The sequence below is a fragment of the Scyliorhinus torazame genome, chromosome 6 (genome assembly GCF_047496885.1).
Source record: "Scyliorhinus torazame isolate Kashiwa2021f chromosome 6, sScyTor2.1, whole genome shotgun sequence".
Taxonomy (NCBI): Eukaryota; Metazoa; Chordata; class Chondrichthyes; order Carcharhiniformes; family Scyliorhinidae; genus Scyliorhinus; species Scyliorhinus torazame.
Window position 1 is genome coordinate 145,682,821 of NC_092712.1, and position 20,689 is coordinate 145,703,509.

The 20,689-nt window shown below is 48.9% G+C and overlaps 1 long non-coding RNA gene across 1 annotated transcript; it reads left to right on the forward strand.

The window, feature by feature from the left end:
- The first annotated feature begins 1,214 nt into the window (after positions 1-1,214).
- On the forward strand, positions 1,215-20,229 carry LOC140425742 (uncharacterized). Its single transcript, XR_011947970.1, has 3 exons — positions 1,215-1,363; positions 2,176-2,305; positions 19,099-20,229. It is a non-coding gene; the product is annotated as an uncharacterized lncRNA (long non-coding RNA).
- The last annotated feature ends 460 nt before the right edge of the window (positions 20,230-20,689 follow it).

Consider the following 20,689-nt stretch of genomic DNA (forward strand, 5'->3'; position numbering starts at 1 on the left):
TCAGTGCAAGCAGGCGCCGCCACTGGCCTGTTCGGCAGAGGAAGCCAACTCAGGGCATCCGCATGAAGGATCTTCATCCTGGGGTTGTGTTCCAACACATACTCATAAGTAGCCAACAATAAAGCCCAATGTTGAATCCATGAGGATACGATGGGGGGGGAATGTACTCAACAACTGAATAGCTCTCTGTGTAGAGAATTGCAAAGATTCCCAAAATCCTCTGAGTGAAGAAATTTGTTTCCATTTCAGTCTTGAATGATTGACTCCTTATCCTGAGGCAATTACCCCTAAGACACTCGAAACAAGGGTTGCAGCCTTTTAGCATTTGCCCTGCCAAGCCCTCTAAGAATTGTATACATTTCAATTAGATCATTCTGAGCTCCAGAGCATATTCTTCTCAATCTTTTATTTTCTTTGTTCATTCAGGAGATGTCGGCGTCACTGGCAAAGACCACATTTGTGGCTCTTGAACTGAATATTTCAGAGGACATTTAGGACTCAACCACATTGTCTGGGTCTAGACTCACATGTAGGCCAGATCGGGCAAAGATGGCAGATTTCCTTTCCGAAAGGACATTAGTGAACCAGGTGCGTTTTTACGATAATCGGTGATAGTTTCATGATCACCATTACTGAGACTAGTTTTATATTCCAGGCTCATAAATTGAATTCAAATTCTGCCAGTTGCCATAGTGGGGTTTGGACCTATGTCTCCCAAGGCATTAGCCTGGCCCTCTGTATTAGTAGTCCAGTGATATTCCCACGATGCCACCATCTCCCCTAATCTGTTTCCAGAGGATAACTTTCTCATCCCAGGAATGAATCGAATGAACCTTTGTTCCATCAAAATTCCACTTTTGATTATGATGGAAAAATTGTGAGAATTAACTGCAATCCTGAAAAAAAATCTCCTTGGCAGAACTAAGAATTAAGACGATGCAAGTGCTTCCTGTGAATAGATAACTCAGTAGAATTAGTATTAAGCCATTCAACCAAAAATTGCTTTGAAGCCAGGTGAACTGAATGTGATGTTGTGAAATCTGTAAAAGAGCATACGATTTTGAAATCTGCAATTTCCAAGCAGTGTTGTAGCTGACTCAAAAGAATGAATAAAAGGCTCAGAAAATGAAACAAATAATATTCTTGATAAGTTGATACAGCAGAATTTAATGTTTGTGAAATTATCTTGCTCTAATCATCCATAGTATTCTAAATGTGCAAGCTTCCTGTCAAGTTTACAAGGAAACAGGCCGTCTTCTGTCAAAAAGGAAAGAACCACTCAGACCGCAATTACATTCTACTTGACTGAGGCAGTTTTCATCTCCAGACGTGCTCCACATGAACAATTTTTGGAATATTATGAGTAAGATTAAAAATTTACGGGGCCACTTCGGTCTTTGTGTTTGTATCATGCTCATTTCCCTGAAATGACTGAGCTGCCGATTTTTTTTTTCTCTGAAAAGAACTTCTCTGATGTTCATTTTCAGCCAGGAAAATTACACAAACCTGTGTACAACCACAGGAGCCGTGACTGTCAGGGAAGTGGTTTTGACTTGCCAGTGTACAAAAGTGCAATGACAAGTCACTCAGCCAAAAGTGAGACCGAACTCACAGAGGCAGCAACCTGTGGAATATATATATAATATATATACTATTAGGAAAGCAAACTTAAAAATGTTTACAATATAATTTTAAAATTATATTTTCTGCTGTTACATCATTTGTATTATATAGACATAATGTGAATAAAACATATTAATATTATAAATTATGTTTTTAACATGTGTGAAATGTGACATGAAATTAAATATAATAGATTCAGGAGCTGACATTGTGGACGTTAAGTAAAAGAGCAGTAAAGATTGTGAATAATGCAGAGAAAGCACATAAAGAAGAGACAATTTCTCTATAATCCGGTTAAATTAGTTCATCCTGTCTATGGGAGAGATGGACAGTACCATAAACACATCTTGAGCTGGGATTCATAACTGTTGGTGAAACCAAATACAGTTATGATTGCTGTGTGACACTATGATGCCTAACACAGTTACTTTTACAAGTGAATATTTCCTCAGAATAGGCCAGAAACATTATTTTCATTATTGGCACATCATGGGCAATTCAATGTTTTAACAAACTTAACATTTAAAAAAATCTACCACTACTTTTTTGCAGAAAAAGTGTGATGCATGACGAACATAAACAAAAACAGGTGCATGGTATGTCAGACATTGGTTGTCAATAATTTTTTTGCACCATGCAAAGAGATTAAGAAGTGATCAGGATAACTATCAAGTCTTTACTGGTGAGTCAAATTACAGAAAATTATAAAGCTTATTGAGCAGGGTAACAGGCCATTCAGCCTAACCAGTCAGTGTTCACTCTCATTAAGCTTCCTCCCAACCTTCATCATTTCACTATCAGCATAACTCTCTATTCTCTTCCCCCTCATCTGCTTATCTCGCCTCCCCTTAAATGTATCTCTAATATTTGCAACAATCATCCCTGTGCTCACAAGTTCTACAATCTCACCACCCACTGGTAAAGAACATTTTTTCTGAATTCCCTATTTGTTTTTTCAGAGACTATCTTATATTGAGGATTTCTAATTTGCTTTTCCCCATAATTGAAAACATTTGCTCTGTGTCTTCTCTGTCAAAGAGTTTTATATTTTTAAAGATACCTATTTTCAAGAAAAAAAGAGACCCAATCTGTTCATCCTTTCCTGCGAGGTATAACCTTTCATTTCTGATGGATACGCCAAGGCAGATTAGATTAACCTCTCTACTTTTCAATTCTGTCATTCCAGAAAGAAATAACCCCTTTTAGATTCTTGGTTTTCAAGTAATATATGATTAAATACCTCCTACTTATCTATGTTAAAATTAATTTGCCAATTATGTGCCCATTCTGCAAGTTCATTAATATTTTCCTCTAATTTGTTGCAGACATCTTCAGTATTGATTATCCCACCCCCAAATGTGTTATCTGCCAATTTAATGGCATATTTTGAATTCAAATGCTTAATTGTTAGTATAAATAATATGAACAACAATGGTTCCAGCACTCATCCTGTGTAATCCCACATTTTATTTTCTGCCGCTGTGAATAAGTATTCTTTACCATTATCTCTGCTTTCTGTCTTGCAGCCCACCTGCTATGCATTCTGCTATTCAATAATAATGATAATCTTTATTAGTGTCACAAGTAGATTTCATAGATTTCATAGAATTTACAGTGCAGAAGGAGTCCATTCGGTCCATCGAGTCTGCACCGGCTCTTTGAAAGAGCACCCTACCCAAGCCCACACCTCTACCCTATCCCCATAACCCAGTAACTCACCCAACACTAAGGGCAATTTTGGACACTAAGGGCAATTTAGCATGGCCAATCCACCTAACCTGCACATCTTTGGACTGTGGGGGGAAACCAGAGCACCCGGAGGAAACCCACGCACACACGGGGAGAACGTGCAGACTCCGCACAGACAGTGACCCAAGCCGGAATCGAACCTGGGACCCTGGAGCTGTGAAGCAATTGTGCTCACCACTATGCTAACATGCTGTCCGAAGTAGGCTTACATTAACACTGCAATGAAGTTACTGTGAAAATTCCCAAGTCGCCACACTCTGGCGCCTGTTCGGGTACATGGGGGGAGAATTCAGAATGCCCAAATTACCTAACAGTATGTCTTTCGGGATTTGTGGGAGGAAACCGGAGCACCCGGAGGAAACCCATGCAGACACAGGGAGAATGTGCAGATTCCGCACAGACAGCGACCCAAGCCGGGAATCAAACCCAGGTCCCTGGTGCTGTGAAGCAACAGTGCAAACCAATGTGCTACCGTACCACCCAAATTTCCTCCCTGTTGTGACCCCCACGAGACCCACAGGGATGACATGATCATTCTCCCCGTGCCATTCATGGAATACCAGCTTCCCCGCTGAGGGGTGAAGGCCCAACTGCCGGGCTCGTTAATTTCACCAGATAAAAGCCGGCCCAGAAGGGAATCGGCATCTTCAGATGGTCCCTGCTGGGACTCGCTGTGCTCTATGCCGCTGTGCGGCTTAGCTTAATGCTAGAAAATAAACTTATTAGACTTACTTTTTGGGACTCTTCGTGATTACGATTTTGGCGAGGAGGACAAAGCAGAACTACAGGTAGTACTGCTGGTCACCCAGACCACAGTTACGTCTCAGTACAGAGCAGCAAGATTAACACTGGTTTTAAAATGCCACTCTTTGAGAGGTTTGACGTTTTTTTATTTTTTAAAATAAATTCAGAGTACCCAATTATTTTTTTTTCCAATTAAGGGGCAATTTAGCGTGGCCAATACACCTAACCTGCACATCTTTGGGTTGTGGGGGTGAAACCCACCCAGACACGGGGAGAATGTGCAAACTCCACATGGACAGTGACCCAGGGCTGGGATTCAAACCCGGGTCCTCAGCGCCACAGTCCCAGTGCTAACCACTGTGCCATGTGCCGCTGCTAGCTTTGTCGTTTTTGACAAGTGTATAGAAAACTGGGCCCAATACGCTGAGCGAATGTGTTACATTTTCAGGTCAAATGCCATTATCGGGGACAACTGTCAGATGGTGATTCTCCTGACTGGCTCCTGCCTCGAACGTCATAAAGAGCCGAACCTACCCTGCGGCCCCAGACTCCAAGATGTTTGATGAACTGGTGGCGCTCATGGCAGACCACTATGACCCCAGATCATTGGTCATTGTTCAAAGATACCGGCTCAATATGACCGAGAGAATTCAGGGGGAGTCCGTTACTGAGTTTCTGCAGAGCACTGAAATTACGGGCCATACCTACTGAAGATGCTGAGAGACCGTCTTGTGTGTGGAATTAACAACATGGTGACCCAGTGGAAATTGCTGGCTGAACCATCTTTGGACCTGAAAAGGGACATTGAAATCTCCCTCTCGTGGTAAAGCATGGAGAAGGGAGTCCAGGAATTCCAGAGTGCATCAGAGATGAAGGTAAATAGTGTTGGATGCCCCTCATTCAGATGACAAGTGCCTCCTCAGAACATAGTCCCTGGGACCCAGTGCTTGCCTGAGTAACGTCGGGGCCAAGCCCGTTGGCCGAGGGCCGCTGCACCCAGGCGACATGTCTCCCCTGAACCACTGGAGGAGGACACACAGAGGTGATGCACCTGTGGTGGTTGGACCAGGAATGCTAAATCAACCAACAAACATGTCGACCTGGTAGAGGAACATGCCCGCCGAGAACCAGGGCTATCCACCTGGCACAACCCGATGATGATGAGTGCATGCAGTTAAACAACATCGTTGAACCGCAGGTTGGCCCCATCAAAGTCTCCGTCCAGGTGAATAGTCACCCATTAATAATAGAATTTGACATGGGAGCTGCAGTCTCGGTGATCTGTCAGACGTTCCAGTAGGTCAGGAGGGAAATCCAATGCTTAGATACTGAGGTGTGTTTGACAACTTACACAGGAGAACTGCTGACCATCGCGGGCACAACAATAACCCCAGTTGCCGACGGACAGCAGTCCCTCCGGTTGCCCTTGATAGCAGTGCACGGACCTGGGAATAGTCTGCTGTGCCGTGATTGGCTGCAGAGTCTCCGTTTGGACTGACACGAATTTTCAGGATGGGCACTGGGGGATTATATAAGGTTCCAGGGAAGTACCCGGAAGTCTTCTAAAATAGCCTGGGAAAGATAGAAGATGCTATGGTCAAGATTCCTGTAGATCCTGAGGTCCAACTAAGGTACTTTTGGGCCCGCCCAGTTCCTTACAACTTTCTGACAAAGATAGAGGATGAGCTCTACCTGTTGGAAAGTTTAGGAATCGTTCGGCAGTGCCTGTAGTCCTGGTGCTGAAGCCGGATAAACTGTACGCCTATGTGGGGATTACAAACTGACAGTGAACAGCTCCTCTCATTTGGGGGATATCCAATGCTGCACATGGAGGATCTCACACAAAGCTGGCTGGAGGTCACTCCTTTTCTAAGCATAACATGAGTCTCGCCTACCTTTAACTGCATCTAGATGTGGCATCCAGAAGGAGACCATTAATACCTGCAGGGGTCTATATGAATACACAACGTTGCCATTCGGGGTTTCTTTAGCTTGTGCTATTTTTCAGAGAGTCATGGAGAGCATCCTCCAAAGGCTTTCACGTGTGGTAGTTTACTTGAATGATATCCTCATCACCTGAGCCACCGAAAAGGAGCACCTGAGCAACTTAGATAAAGTCTTCTGTTGTTTTCTGAAGCAGGCTTCTGCCATAAGAGGGGCAAATGCATTGTTCACGCAAAAGAAGCCATGTAGCTAGGGTTCCAGGTCGTCAGGGATGGCTTGCACCCAATGATGGGAACAGTAAGGGCAATCAAACGAGCCTCCATGCCCGAGAGCCTGACCAAATTGTGGTCATTCTTAGGACTTGTGAATTATTATGGGAAATTCATGACAAATCTGGCAACCATCCTAGCACCACCTATTCTCGTGCATTGAAAATGCACTAGAATTGGCAATGGAGGGGAGGTGGTGGGCGTAATGGTATTGTCACTGGACTAGTAATACTGAGACCAGGTAATGCTCTGGTGTCCTGAGTTCGAATTCCACCATGGCAAATGGTTCAATAAAAAAATTGGAATTAAAAGTCTAATGATGACCTTGAAACCAGTGTCGGTCATTGTAAAATACCATGTGGTTCACTAATGTCATTCAAGGAAGGAAATCTGCCGTCCTTACCCCATCTGACCTACATGTGACTCCAGACTCACACAGCAATGTGGTTGGCTCCTAACTGCAGCTCCCCCCCCCCCACCCCCCCCACTGAAATGGCCCAGCAAGCCACTCAGTTCAAGGGGAAATAGGGGTATGCAACAAATACTGGCCCAGCCAGCGACACCCACATTCCAAGAACGAATATTAAAAAAAGGGTGCCGTAAGAAGACGCATTCGCCAAGGTGAAGCAGCAACTGTCGTCATCAGACATGTTGACCCATTACAACCCCTCAAGGCCTCTTTTGGTCACTTGTGATGCCTCCCCATATGGGATTGGTGTGGTGTTATCCCATCGTATGAATCATATAATTTACAGTGCAGAAGGAGGCCATTTGGCCCATCGATTCTGCACCGGCCCTTGGAAAGAGCACCCCACTCAAGCACATACCACGTCCATCCCATCCCCCTTAACCTAGTAACCCCAATTAACCCCGATTAACCTTTTTGGGCACTAAGGGCAATTTAGCATAGCCAGTCCACCTAACCCACACATCTTTGGACTGTGGGAGGAAACCGGAGCACCCGGAGGAAACCAACGCACATACGGGGAGAACGTGCAGACTCCACACAGACAGCGACCCAAGCCGGGATTCGAACCTGGGACCCTGGAGCTGTGAAGCAACTGTGCTAACCACTATGCTACTGTTATGGGTCAGGGTTTAGAGAACCCCAAAGTGTATCATGGAGTTCACCTGACCCACAACTTTTAATAGATTGTGGTATGGGGAGCACACGGCCCTCTCTACAGGTGTGGTACAGCAGAAATGGAAAAGTATTTTTTAAAGCAAAACAATGTTTATTCTATGAACTCAAGTTATCTTTTTAAATCATACAGTGAACATCTTAGCAACCATGAATTCAAATACACCTCCCAAAGACTACGCCAATATGCTACGAATCAAGGACTTTGGCTGATGCGAGGTACAATTACGCTCACATCGAGAAAGAAGGGCTGGCTGTCATTTTCACAGTGAAGAAGTTCCACAAATACGTTTAGGGTGACATTTCATGATCGTAATGGACCATATGCTATGGCTTGGGTTATTCAAAGAGGAGACGGCAATTCCGCTGATAGTATCTGCCCAGATACAACGTTGGACCGTTCTGTTGGCGATCGACGAGTATGCGGATCACACACGCGGACGCGTTGATCTGACTCCCATTGCAGACATGCCCCCCACCATTCCCCGCCAGTGAGTGACAAAGGCCTTACATTTTGTGAATACCTTGCCGGTCACCACCCCACAGGTTTGCGACTGGACGCAGAAGGAACCGGTCTTGGAAAAGTTACGCCATGTCGTCTTACATGGGGATTGGCAAGGAAAACTGCCTGTGGAGCTGCGGGATTTTGAGACCAAGCAGCAAGAGTGCAACACGAGCTCCAGTGGGGGACTCACATTGTGATTCCGATTCAGGGCAGGACGTCTAGACTTCATGAGCTGCACAATGGAGAGCTGCGTGTGTCGCAGATGAAAATGCTCGCCACGAGCTACGTCTGGTGGCCAGGTTTGGATGGCATCATCAAGCGGATGGCATAGCAATGTACCATATGTTAGGAACATCAGAAGCTCCCACCAGTCCCACCACTCTACAGAATGGCCCGGCCGATCTTGGGTCTGACTGCATGCGGACTTCCCTGGACCTTTTCAAGGCTTGATGTTTGTTGTGTTATGTAATTTGGAATAACACAAGCTGCCACTTGATGCAGTTTTGTGTAAAAGGTGCTCCAGACTTTGAAGTGAGTTCAATGTGTTTTATTGAACTATTAGCACAGTTCTCAATGAGTTCGACTCTCTGCTAATCTAAATGTAGTAACTCAGTCTAACTGAACCAGCCTTGCTCTAAGCCACGTGCTGGGGTGTGATGCTGAGGATACACCCTGTCTCACTCTGTAGATGTTGGTCTGTGGAAAGAGACGGGGTGTGAGTGCCTCATCCCTTTTATAGTGAGATACCACCCCTTAGTGTCCTGACTGCTCATTGGTCGTGTCCTATTCTATGTGTTCATTAGCTGCATGTTTGCAGATCATGACATCGCCCCTTTTTTTTATGTTTTGTTGGCGTATGTGAATGTATTTACATGTGAATGAGTCTGTCTAATGTGACTGACGGAGGACAACAGAACAGAGCAAACAAAACAAACATTCATAAATCCAGTCTCTGAGGCTTCCTGAGGAGGTATAGGCGCTGTTGTGCTTTCTTGGTGGTAGCGCGACGTGGGTGGATCAGGACAGATTTTTGGGCAGGGCTATGATGCCCATGCCACCGATCTAGCCGTGCTATCCCCGGCAGACACTGTCAGGATCAAGATACCGGGTGGTGCGTGGTTTGCCCCGGCTGTCGTTGTTCGCGCCCCACTCTTATGTTGTACGTATGGCTGATGGCGCCATCGTGCAAAGGAATTGACGGGCATTGCGCAAAGTTGCCTGCCCGTAACCACTTTCTCCTCCATTTCCATATGTTGAATTGCCACCTCCTGATACCTCGCACATGAGGCCACCAGTCAGGCTTGCATCCCGCCTGTGAGGCTTGCGTCTGATCCTGGTCGACCGCCGGAGAGGTGGCGGAGGGGACAACAGCACCTTGACAGGCGGGATGCAAGCCTGACTGGTGCGACATAGAAAGCATCCTATCTGGCTGCATCACAGCCTGGTATGGCAACTGCTCGGCCCAGGACCGCAAGAAACTTCAGAGAGTCGTGAACACAGCCCAGTCCATCACACAAACCTGCCTCCATCCATTGACTCCATCTACACCTCCCGCTGCCTGGGGAAAGCGGGCAGTATAATCAAAGATCCCTCCCACCCGGCTTACTCACTCTTCCAACTTCTTCCATCGGGCAGGAGATACAGAAGTCTGAGAACATGCACGAACAGACTCAAAAACAGCTTCATCCCCACTGTCACCAGACTCCTAAATGACCCTCTGATGGACTGACCTCATTAACACTACACCCTGTATGCTTCATCCGATGCCAGTGCTTATGTAGTTACATTGTATATGTGGTGTTGCCCTATTATGTATTTTCTTTTATTCCCCTTTCTTCCCATGTAGTTAATGATCTGTTGAGCTGCTCGCAGAAAAATACTTTTCACTGTACCTCGGTACACGTGACAATAAACAAATCCAATCCAATCCAATCCTTTTGACGGTCTCTGAGCTGCTGCAGTTTCTGCAGCACCGGGAGGTGATTCAGGTTGGGCAGGTGCATGGCTGGCAGCGTCGTCCGCCAGTGGACAATGGAGTCGCCCTGTACGCGAGCAGTGCAAGGTGTATGTCGGAAGCAGAGTCCACAGCCATGCAGATGAGCTGTTTCACAATGTGCACCCCTTTCTCGACTTTTCCATTGGACTGCGGATAGTGCGGACTGGAGGTGACATGCTGGAAATTGTATGACCCGGCAAATGTGGACCATTCTCGACTGCTAAAGCACGGGCCATTGTCGCTCATGACGGTGATTGGGATGCCATGCCTTGAGAACGCCTCCTTACAGGCTTTGATGACGGTCCGAGAGGGGCGGTCCGGGAGCTTCAGCACCTCAGGATAATTCGAGAAATAGTCGATGATCAATATGTAGTTGCGACCATTCGCATGAAAGCGGTCGATGCCAGCCTTGGACCACAGAGAGGTCACTATGTCATGCTGTTTGGGCATCTCCTTGCTCTGCGCTGGCTGGAACCGCTGACAGGTAGCACAGTTCTGGACTATGGTCGTGATGTCCTGGCTGATGCCGGGCCAGTAGACAGCTTGCCTGGCTCTGCGTCTGCACTTCTCGATGCCCCAGGTGTCCCTCATGAATCTGGCGCAGCACCAAGCTCTACAGACTGAGCGGAATGACAATCCTGTCCAGCTTGAGGAGGATACCATCAATCACCTTCAGGTCATCCTTCACATTGTAAAATTGTGGGCACTGCCCTTTCTGCCAGCCATTGGTGAGGTTGTGGATGATGCGCTGCAAGAGGGGGTCTTTGGCTGTCTCATCACGGATGAGAACTACCTTCTCATCTGTCGCCGGGAGCGTGCTAGCACACAGCTGCACCTGCGATTCGATGTGCTGGATGATCTCCAGCGGCTCACTGGGCGAGGTGACGGAGCGGGACAATGTATCAGCGATGATGAGCTCCTTGCCAGGTGTGTGCACCAAGTTGAAGTCATACCTCCTAAGTTTAAGCAGGATTCTCTGCAACCGAGGCATCATGTCGTTCAGGTCCTTGTGGATGATGTGGACCAGAGGCCTATGATCCGTCTCGACAGTGAATGTCGGTAGGCCGTAGACATAATCATGAAATTTGAGGATCCCGGTGAGAAGACCCAAGCACTCCTTCTCAATCTGTGCATATTTGGTTTCAGTGGGCGTCATCGCCCTTGATGCGTAGGCTATTGGTGCCCAGGATGATGTGTCATCTCGTTGAAGCAACACCGCAACGATGCCATCCTGACTCGCATCTGTGGATATCTTTGTCTCCCAGTCCGGGTCGAAGAATGCCAGGTCTGGTTCAGTGGTGAGCTTGGCTTTCAGCTCCAGCCACTCTGTCTGGTGTGCCACCTTCCACTCAAAGGCAGTTGACTTTTTCACCAGGTTGCTTAGGGACGTTGTGTATGTGGCCATGTTTGGAATGAGCTTGCCCAGATAATTTGCCATACCCAAGAAGTGCAGCACCCACCGCCTTTTTGTCCTCAGGGACCTTCATCACCTCGATGGCCTTGATTTTGTCTGTGTCCGGGCGCACACTATGCTGTGAGTTCTGGTCGCCTAGGAACTTGAGCGTCGATGTGCCAAAACAACATTTGGACCTGTTTAACTTTAGGCCGCTGGCGGAATACCTTCTGGAGATGGGACACATGTTCTTCAGGGGTCGTGGACTATATGATGATGTCGTCTACGTACACACGAACCCCTTCAATGCCTTCCATCATCTACTCCATGATGCGATGGAATATCTCCAATGCCGAAATGATGCCAAATGGCATGCGATTGTAGCAGTATCTGCCAAAAAGCGTGTTGAAGGTGCAGAGCCTTCTCCTGGACTCTTTCAGCTGGATTTGCCAAAATCCCTGTGATGCATCCAATTTGGTGAAGAAACACACGTGTGCCATCTCACTCGTGAGTTCCTCCCACTTCGGGATGGGGTAGTGTTCCCGCATGATATTCATATTGAGATCCTTGGGATCAATGCAGATGCGCAGGTCCCCCGAAGGCTTCTTTACGCACACCATCGAGCTGACCCAGTCAGTCGGTGTCATGTGAGAGTACCTTTAAGAAATGGGTGTTTAAGAAATGTGCCTTTAAGAAATGGAACTGCTGATGTTACTGAAGTGATGTCAGAGTGTGGGGGGAGCTGAGCTGTACTTCTGCTTTTTTAGTTTCAGTTTGAGAGAGCAGCTTGGGTGTGTCTGCGTGTTTCCAGTGAGCTGCATGAAGAAAACAAAGGGGCTGCAGCTGAAGTAACCAAAAGCAGCAGCACGGCTGAACCCTTTCTCACTATATATATTGAATGTAACCTAATGTGCTCCTGTTTGAAGGTTGGTTAAGTCTTTTGGATGTTAAAAGGACAGCTGAAACGATGACTTAGTCTTTGGGGGTTATCTTTGAATTAATGGGTGTTAAGATATTCAATGGTTGTTTTAAAAAGGTTAACTTGAGTTGATAGAATAAACATTGTTTTGTTTTAAAAAACACTTGTCCATTTATGCTGTATCACACCTTTAGCGTGTGCCGTGTGCGCCCCACACCACAATCTATTAAAAGTTGTGGGTCAGTTGAACTCCATGCCACACTTTGGGGTTGTCCAGGGGTAGGCGTTGTCCAGGCATACATCATCTGGATCCATTGCACTGTCGGGATCAGAATCCTGTTGGCGTTGTTGCACACTCGGGATGCGCCGTCGTCGGAATTGGGAGCGCTGGCTCCTGACTGGTGGTGCAGATCTGCACAGGGCTGCATAGTGGCCTGGCTTCCCACAGTTTAAACAGTGTCTGCCTCTTGCAGAGCAGTGTTTCTTTAAATGGCCGATGACTGTTCGAACACGTCATGACGTCGGCGTCCTGAAGCTTCGTGCGTCGTTGCACATGCGCAATGCGGTTCTCAGAAGTCTGTGCCTGCACAGTGGGGGTTTCGGCCACTTCATTATCCTGTTCGCATCACGCATGCGTCAGGCCCCGGGAAGAGCGCGCAAAATGGCCGCTTTCGTCAATGTTGAGGCGCTGCATCTGGGAGATGACCTGCACACTCACTGACTCCGTTCATTAGCTGCATGTTTGCAAATCATGACAATGGGAGGCTAGTCTATCATTTTGTGCCGTTTTGTACTGGGAATAGCGATTTTCAGCGTGCTCATGCACTGTGCATGTTTTAATCGCGACTGGCCGGGTCATATGCTTGATCGTCAGTAACTGCTCTCTCAGTGGATCAGAGTGAACTCCAAAAACGATTTGGTCTCTGATCAATAAGTCAGTGATATCACCGAAGTTGCAGGATTGTGCTAGCAGTCTAAGGTTAGTCAAATATAAGGTGAAGGATTCGTCTTTACCTTGCAATCGCTACTTAAATATGCAGCGCTTAAAGATTTTGTTGGTGTCCACCTCACAGTGGCTGTCAAACTTGTCCAGGATGGTCTGAAACTTTGTCTTGTCCTAGTCTTCGGCGAAGTGAAAGGAGTTCAATATTTCCAAGGCTTGATCACCCGCTGTGGTGAAGAAAAGAGCTGTCTTCCGTGCATCAGATACACCATTGAGGTCTGTTGCTTCGACGTAAAGCTGAAATTTCTGCTTGAATGTCCGCCAGTTGGCACTGAGATTGCCGGAGGTCCTGAACTGGTGAGGAGCCGGAATCTTTTCCATTGTATACATTCGCTGGTCATCATGGATCTTGCTGAGTTGAACTAACTAGATTGAACAGACTCCTGGTATCATGTTGTGTTATGTAATTTGGAATAACACAAGCTGCCACTTGATGCAGTTTTGAGTAAAAGATGCTCCAGACTTTGAAGTGAGTTCAATGTGTTTTATTGAACTATTAGCACAGTTCTCAATGAGTTCGACTCTCTGCTAATCTAAATGTAGTAACTCAGTCTAACTGAACCAGCCTTGCTCTAAGCCACATGCTGGGGTGTGATGCTGAGGATACACCCTGTCTCACTCTGTAGATGCTGGTCTGTGGAAAGAGACGGGGTGTGAGTGCCTCATCTCTTTTATAGTGAGATACCACCCCTGAGTGTCCTGACTGCTCATTGGTCGTGTCCTATTCTATGTGTTCATTTGCTGCATGTTTGCATATCATGACAATGTTCTTGCTGATTGTGAACCATGTGACACATAATGACCGAAGTGGCATCGGTGGAAGAGGGAAGGGGGGGGGGGGGCTCTGTGTGTGTGGGGGTGGCGGGGGGGTGGGGGGAGATCTGTGGAGGAGGTCTCTTTAGGCAGGGGGCCCTTGTGAGGGGTCCGGCTATTACAGGGGTTCCTGGTGGATCCCCCTATTACAGGAGTCCGTGTGAGGTGTCTCCCTATTATAGGAGATCCTGTGGGGTCTCTTTATTCCAGGGGCCCCTGAGGGGGGTCTCCCTATTATAGGGATCCCTGTGATTCTTCTCTTCCGATGAGGCAAGTTCCCGATGGCGCGATACACTTGTGCTTTTAAAAGTCATGAAACCAGCGTGGTGCCTGCTGAGGGAGAGAGAGAGGTGGTAGGACACAGAGTGGAGTGACTGTGGGCTGCTGGACCAGACACTGCTCGGGCTGTCTGGGGTTAGTGGGGCCTTGCAAGGCAGCCACCTTGCTGCGCACCCAACGGGCCACCCACCCTGGCCTATGGTTCTGCAGAGTGACAACGACTGAATGGGTGCCCCCAACCCTGTACACCACACCCCGCTATACCCAACACCATGCTAACATGTCGACCTTACACCCACTGCAGACAATGGATATTGGGATTCAACCAGCATGGTGGCCTTCCTGCTAGTCGCGCAGTCCCGGGGCTGTACGAGCTGGCGCTGCCCGAAGAGGAGAAGGAAGCTGCAGCAGCTGGGCAGGCAGCAGTGGAGCGGGCAGCAGAGGGGTATGTGGCAGCCACGCAGGTTGAAGGCCCGACTGCCAACAGAGGAGGAGGAGGTGCCAAGGAGGCGCCACATGAAGCCTCGTGTGTACTGGCAGCGTCTGTCATTCGAGCACCTGCCGGACTGGGCATGCCAAAGACTCCAGCTGAGCAGGGAGACAATGCGACATATCTGGCAGATGATGGCGCACCTGGCACCGCGGGGATATGGGGAGGACACCCGCTCCCGGTTGCCGTCAAGGTGACAGTCGCCCTGAACCTTTATGCAACAGGGTCCTTCCAGGCACTGAGGGGGAGTTGTCCTGGATTTCACAGAACTCGGTGCACAGGTGCATCCACGCCATCACGGAGGGCCTATATGCACAGGCATCTCAGTACATCCATTTCAATGTGAACCGAGCCCACCAGGAGGCACGAGCAGCAGGAGTTCGACATCAACGACAGGATGCGCCGAATCCAGGGGGTGATCGAAGGGATGCATGTCCCCCTCTGGGTACTTGTGGATAACAGGCCGCTGTACACAAACCAAAAGGGGTTGCAGTCGATGAATGTGCAGCTGATATGTGACCATCAGCTGCGCATCATACACGTCTGTGCCCGGTAACCGGGCAATATGCATGACGCCTTCATCCTGGCACACTCAACGATTCCTGACATGTTCAAGACTCCCCCCGGGCTGGGGGGTTGGTTCTTGGGTGATAGAGGTTACCCGTTGCGGTTATTGCCGATGATGGATATCTGGAGGCCACAGGACAATGTGGAGACCCGCTACCAGGAGTGTGATTGAGCGGTGCTTTGGCATCCTAAAGATGCAGTTCAGGTGCCTGGAGAATTCCAGCGCCTCCCCTGTGGGAGTCACCGCACGGGCCCCATCACCTCCTCCTCCCTTAGGGTGCCCGATGGTCCCCGGGCTACTCCCTAGAATGGTGGTGTGAGGGGAGCTATCCCCTGAGGCTCTCCCACCACCTGACACTGCCAGTACTGGAGGCCCGCTCTGATCTCAACCAGGATCTGCATGCCCGCAGTCATGGAGCACAGGGAGTGAACCATCTCCGTCTGGAACTGCGCCACATTACACTGTGACTGTGCCACCACCTTCTCGGTCTGTTCGGCCACCTCCCTCCATGCCTGCGCCACGTCGGCCAGTGCCTGGGCAATGCCACCGACGTTCCCAGCCATGGCCAGCTGTGACTGGGACGCGCTCATGAACACTGCCACGATTTCCAGGTGGTTCTGGGACTTGGTGGCCTGTGAGGAGGCAACCCTGTCCTGGGCCTCGACCTGCCTGCACAGAATGTTCCAGGCCTTGGACATGCTGATCCATAGCCGAAACCGTCGCCCACAGTGCCTACACCGCGGACGCCACCCGTGCGGTGTTGGCCTAGGTGGTATGCATTGGCGGCACCACCTCCTGCTCCTGCAGGCAGTTGGACTCCTCAGCTGCACCAGCAGGTGCTGGATGCTCGCCGACAACCCCTCACGCAGTCCCTGGCTCGGCGACTGCATCTCCATGATTGATGGGACTGTCCGTTCCAGAAGCCCGAGACCCGTCTGGACGGCTGCTAGTCCCAGGAATTGGCCTGCCCTCCGACCGTCCACCCCTCGCGTGTTCCTACCTCCACCTGCTGTACCGGGCCAACTGTGTGGTGCGCACCAGATAGTGTCCCAGGAGCCTCTTCACTAAAGTGGTGCCCAACCGAGGTGATAGTCTGAGATGGTGGAGGGTGTTGGAGACAGCTGCGGCGGGAAGTCACTGTCATCCTCAGACTCGAGCTCCGAGATCTCCTGAGCCTCGGACGGAGGGCTGGCGTCAGTGCTCAGCTCATGGGGGGGCTCTGGCTGTGACACTGGCTGGGGGCGGGGACACCAGATGGACCCGCCCCATCTCCAGCAGCTCCTGCAAGACACAAGACGAGATGCATGATTAGACGCCAGGCCAGGGGGAGAGTGGGGCTCGGGGGTAGTGGTGTTGGCGTGATGGTGGTGTGGGGTGAGGTGGTGTGGGGGTGTGGTGGTATGGGGGTGGGGGTGGTGCGGAGGTTGGGGGGAGGGGTTTGGCACACATGTCAAACCCCTCTGCACTGTAAATTCTATTATTTAAAAAAATGTCATGTGGAACCGCAATTAAGCAGGGTCTCACTTCCTAGCCTGTGGCCGAGCTCCACCTCGGTGACCTCCCTTTCCTCCGGGCCGCAGAGTACATCTAGAGCCCTCTGCTCAGTCATGGTGAGGGACTGCAGGCCCGGCGGTCCACCTCCTGTCTTCGCCCACTCCTGGCAGTTGTGCGCGGCCTTCTCCTGTGGGGGGGGAACAGAAAACGGCAGTGTTAGTCAGACCGACGCATGCAGCCGAAAGGGTGGGTAGCTGGTGACCTCAGTGGCCAAGGTACCCGGCCAGGGCGGCCGGTATGGGTACCAGTATGTGGGGCAAGGTGGGGGTTCAGCCATCCTCCTGGTGAGGGGGGAGGGGGGGGGGGGTCGGGTTATGGGTGTGTCGGACGCGTGTTACTGCCAGGGACACAGTGCTGCCTCCTCATGCTCGCCGCACTGAGGAGAACGTGCAGAATCCCTTCCAACGCCCAAATCGGGGGCAGCGCTGGTTTGACTTTGGTTTTCTATTCTCCGCCCCCTCCGAAATGGCGTCATCGCGCCCCACACTGTTGGAATGACATTGGTGCATCATCAGAAGGCCCTCTCCCGATGCTCCACCCCCGGTGGGCCGTGTTCCCGACAGCGCGGGGGACCCTGCGTGGCAGCAGCGGACTATGTCCAGCGGCGCCACAGTCGGCCTGGAGCAGCGCTGCTGGCCGGGGGGGGCTTCCACAAGGGCTGGGGGGACTGGTAGGTGTGGTCAGGGTGTGGCCAAGGGGACAGTATTTGGCAGGTCGGGTCCACGCACAGTCGGAGCCATGTTTTACTGCGCGATTGCTGCAGGTCGACGCCGAGCGCATGCGCAGCCATGGACCCGGCCATTCTCCAGTGTTTTTGTCGTGTGAGCCTGGAGCCTGGAGCCCCTCATCAGTCCCAGAATCGGTGAGGGTTCAGCGCCGACTTTGGCGTCATAAAATGCCACAGTTCCCACACTGGCATCGGCACTTAGCCTCAATATTGGAGAATCCAGCCCTTCGTCTCCGAAACGGAAAATCCTGCCCATTGTCTCCCAAATGGAGAATCCAGCCCAAGATCTCCAGATGCAATACAGCAGCAGACGGACAGAGGATAGAGGTTTTTGACTGGGGGACATGGTATACGTATGGAACTTCGGCGATGGTGCCTGATGGATACTCGGGACCATGGTGGAATGGACTGGACTGGTGTCATACACGGTAAAAACACAAGAACAGATGGTGCGAAAGGAAGTGGGTCACTTCCAGAGCAGGGAGCCTACGTCAGGACTGGCCCCACCATATTAGTCATCTTTTCGTCCCGCGTGCCTGACACCCAAGGGCCATTTGGCAACACCTCCTAGGAGCCTAGACACAGAGATGCGTGATGTGCAAGACTCAGGGTCCGACTCAAGTGTCCATGGTTTCAGATAGCATCCTAGCCATTGGTGCTCCCAGATGATCGGCGCGAAAACAATGTTCCCCAAAAAGTTATACACCCCCTCGACCCAGCCCCGCAACAGCCAGAGCTGCAACCACGTGAAAGCAGAGAAGGAGGCCTCCTCCACCCTGTACGATGGGATGTAGGGATGTTGTAACCTCCACGAGATCCATGGGAACGACACGATTGATCTCCTTGTGAGGCTCATGAATACAGGCTTGCCCGTTGAGGGGTAGAGGCTCAACAGTGGGGCTTGTTAATTTCACCAAATAAAAACCAGCCCATAAGGGAACTGACATAATTGATGGTGTTGGCTGGGACCAGCTCTCAGTCGCTGTGCTAGAAAATAAACGTCTTAGACTTACCTTTACGGGACTCCTTGTGATTACTTCACATTCTCTGATCTTATATGAATCTATAATGTTGCACTTCTTCAAAGGCTTTTCGGAAATCTAGGTAAATTACATCATTAAATTACATCTACATAAATTACATTATCCTTAACTGGCACTGCTACCGTTTAAAATAATTCAATGAGGTTGATCAAGCAAGACCTTCCTATTAAAATATACGCTCGCTAGTTATTATTATATTTTTGTCTTTGAGATATTTTTCTATTTTCTCCTTTGGTAGGTGTTCTATTTTTCCTACCACTGATGTTAAACTGATTTATATTTCACTGAAGATGCTCTATCTCCCTTCTTAAATATAATTATACTTTCATGCTTTGCAGAGGGTGAGGCCACTTTTGGTTCTTTGGTAACAGGCAACCTCTTGATGAACGAGCACACACAGGGAAACGACAAGTCGGATGTCATCAACTCCTCACTGGAACTCGCTGTAGCACCGTGGGAGAACACAGCCAGAACACCTTTCACCAAAGCAGCGGTTCCGGTATACTATGTTACAAAATACTCCAATGCCTCGTGGCCCTGCAGCCATCACACAAGTATTGAGGACATACAGTTAAATGTCACTGTTAGGACAGTGTCAGTGATGCTTTAATGAGTAGCTCTTGACTCTGCCTCACAATGGCCCAACTGCCATTTGCCACAACATCATTGTTCTTGACATGATGGAAAAAGTCATGGACAACAGCAGCCTTCCCATTCACAAAGGTCTGAAAAACCTACCAAGAAATCACCTAAAGTTGCACTGGCCAAATGGGAAACAGCAACTAATACTTTTATAGCTGTTACCAACACACTGTCCAGAATGGATGGAATGGTGGAACACATGCAGCATGGAAAAAGCAGCACCTCATAGAGCACAAGAGCAGATGTTCCTGAATTTGACCTTGCTCAAAGACAGTGGAGAACACTCAAGCCAAAGTGCACAGACCATGGACAATTTTGCCGTCTGCTCTGTAGGTGAAAGATGAGGGATGACCCATAGCGTGATTGTGATCACTAATCCCAGACCATGAAACACATTATATTAATCTACCCATTAAAATCTGTCACAGATGGCACCTTAATTCTCGACTCAGCACCGCAAGAAACCACTGAATATATATTCAAACTAGATGTCACATTATCAGCTTTCCCTTAAATGATAGTAATAATAACATAAGTATAATGCCAGCTATCTGCCAGTCCTCTGGCACTACACTTTTTCTCTGATGAATTAATAAATATGCGTAATAGTGCCGCTGCTATGTATTCCTTTTAATCTTTTAAACTGCGTGGATGCAAGCCATCCAGACCAGGGGGTTTATCCTCCATTGAGTTTGCTTTGTACATCTCCTTTATATTTTAAATGTGTTATTTCAGTTGTCAAATCATTTTCTGATACAATGTCAATCTGATTTGTTTTCCTGCAAAGTAAGGAAGTAAAATAATTAATAAATTTTTCTGAGATTTCACTACTGTTGTTATGTGTAATTTTATTTTGTTCATCCCTTATTGACCGTATTTCCTTTGGAATTTCCTTTTTCTGTTTATGTTGTCCATGTATTTAATGTAAGCCTCTTTATTTAGTCTTCGGTTGGGATTTTCCAGCCAAGCCGTGGCAGGACCCGCCGTGGAGAGAGGGCTAGCCCAAAGCCCATCGACTTTCAGCAGGAGTGGATGATCCCGGTGGTGGGCGGGACCAGAGCGTCCTGGCGGCACAGTGGTTAGTACTGTTGCTTCACAGCTCCAGGGTCCCAAGTTCGATTCCCAGCTTGGTCACTGTCTATTTGGAGTTCTCCGGGTGTTCCGGTTTCCTCCCATAAGTCCCAAAAGATGTGCTGTTAGATAATTTGGACATTCTGAATTCTTCCTCCGTGTGCCCGCACAGGCGCTGGAGTGTGGCGACTAGGACCTTTTTACAGTAATTTCATT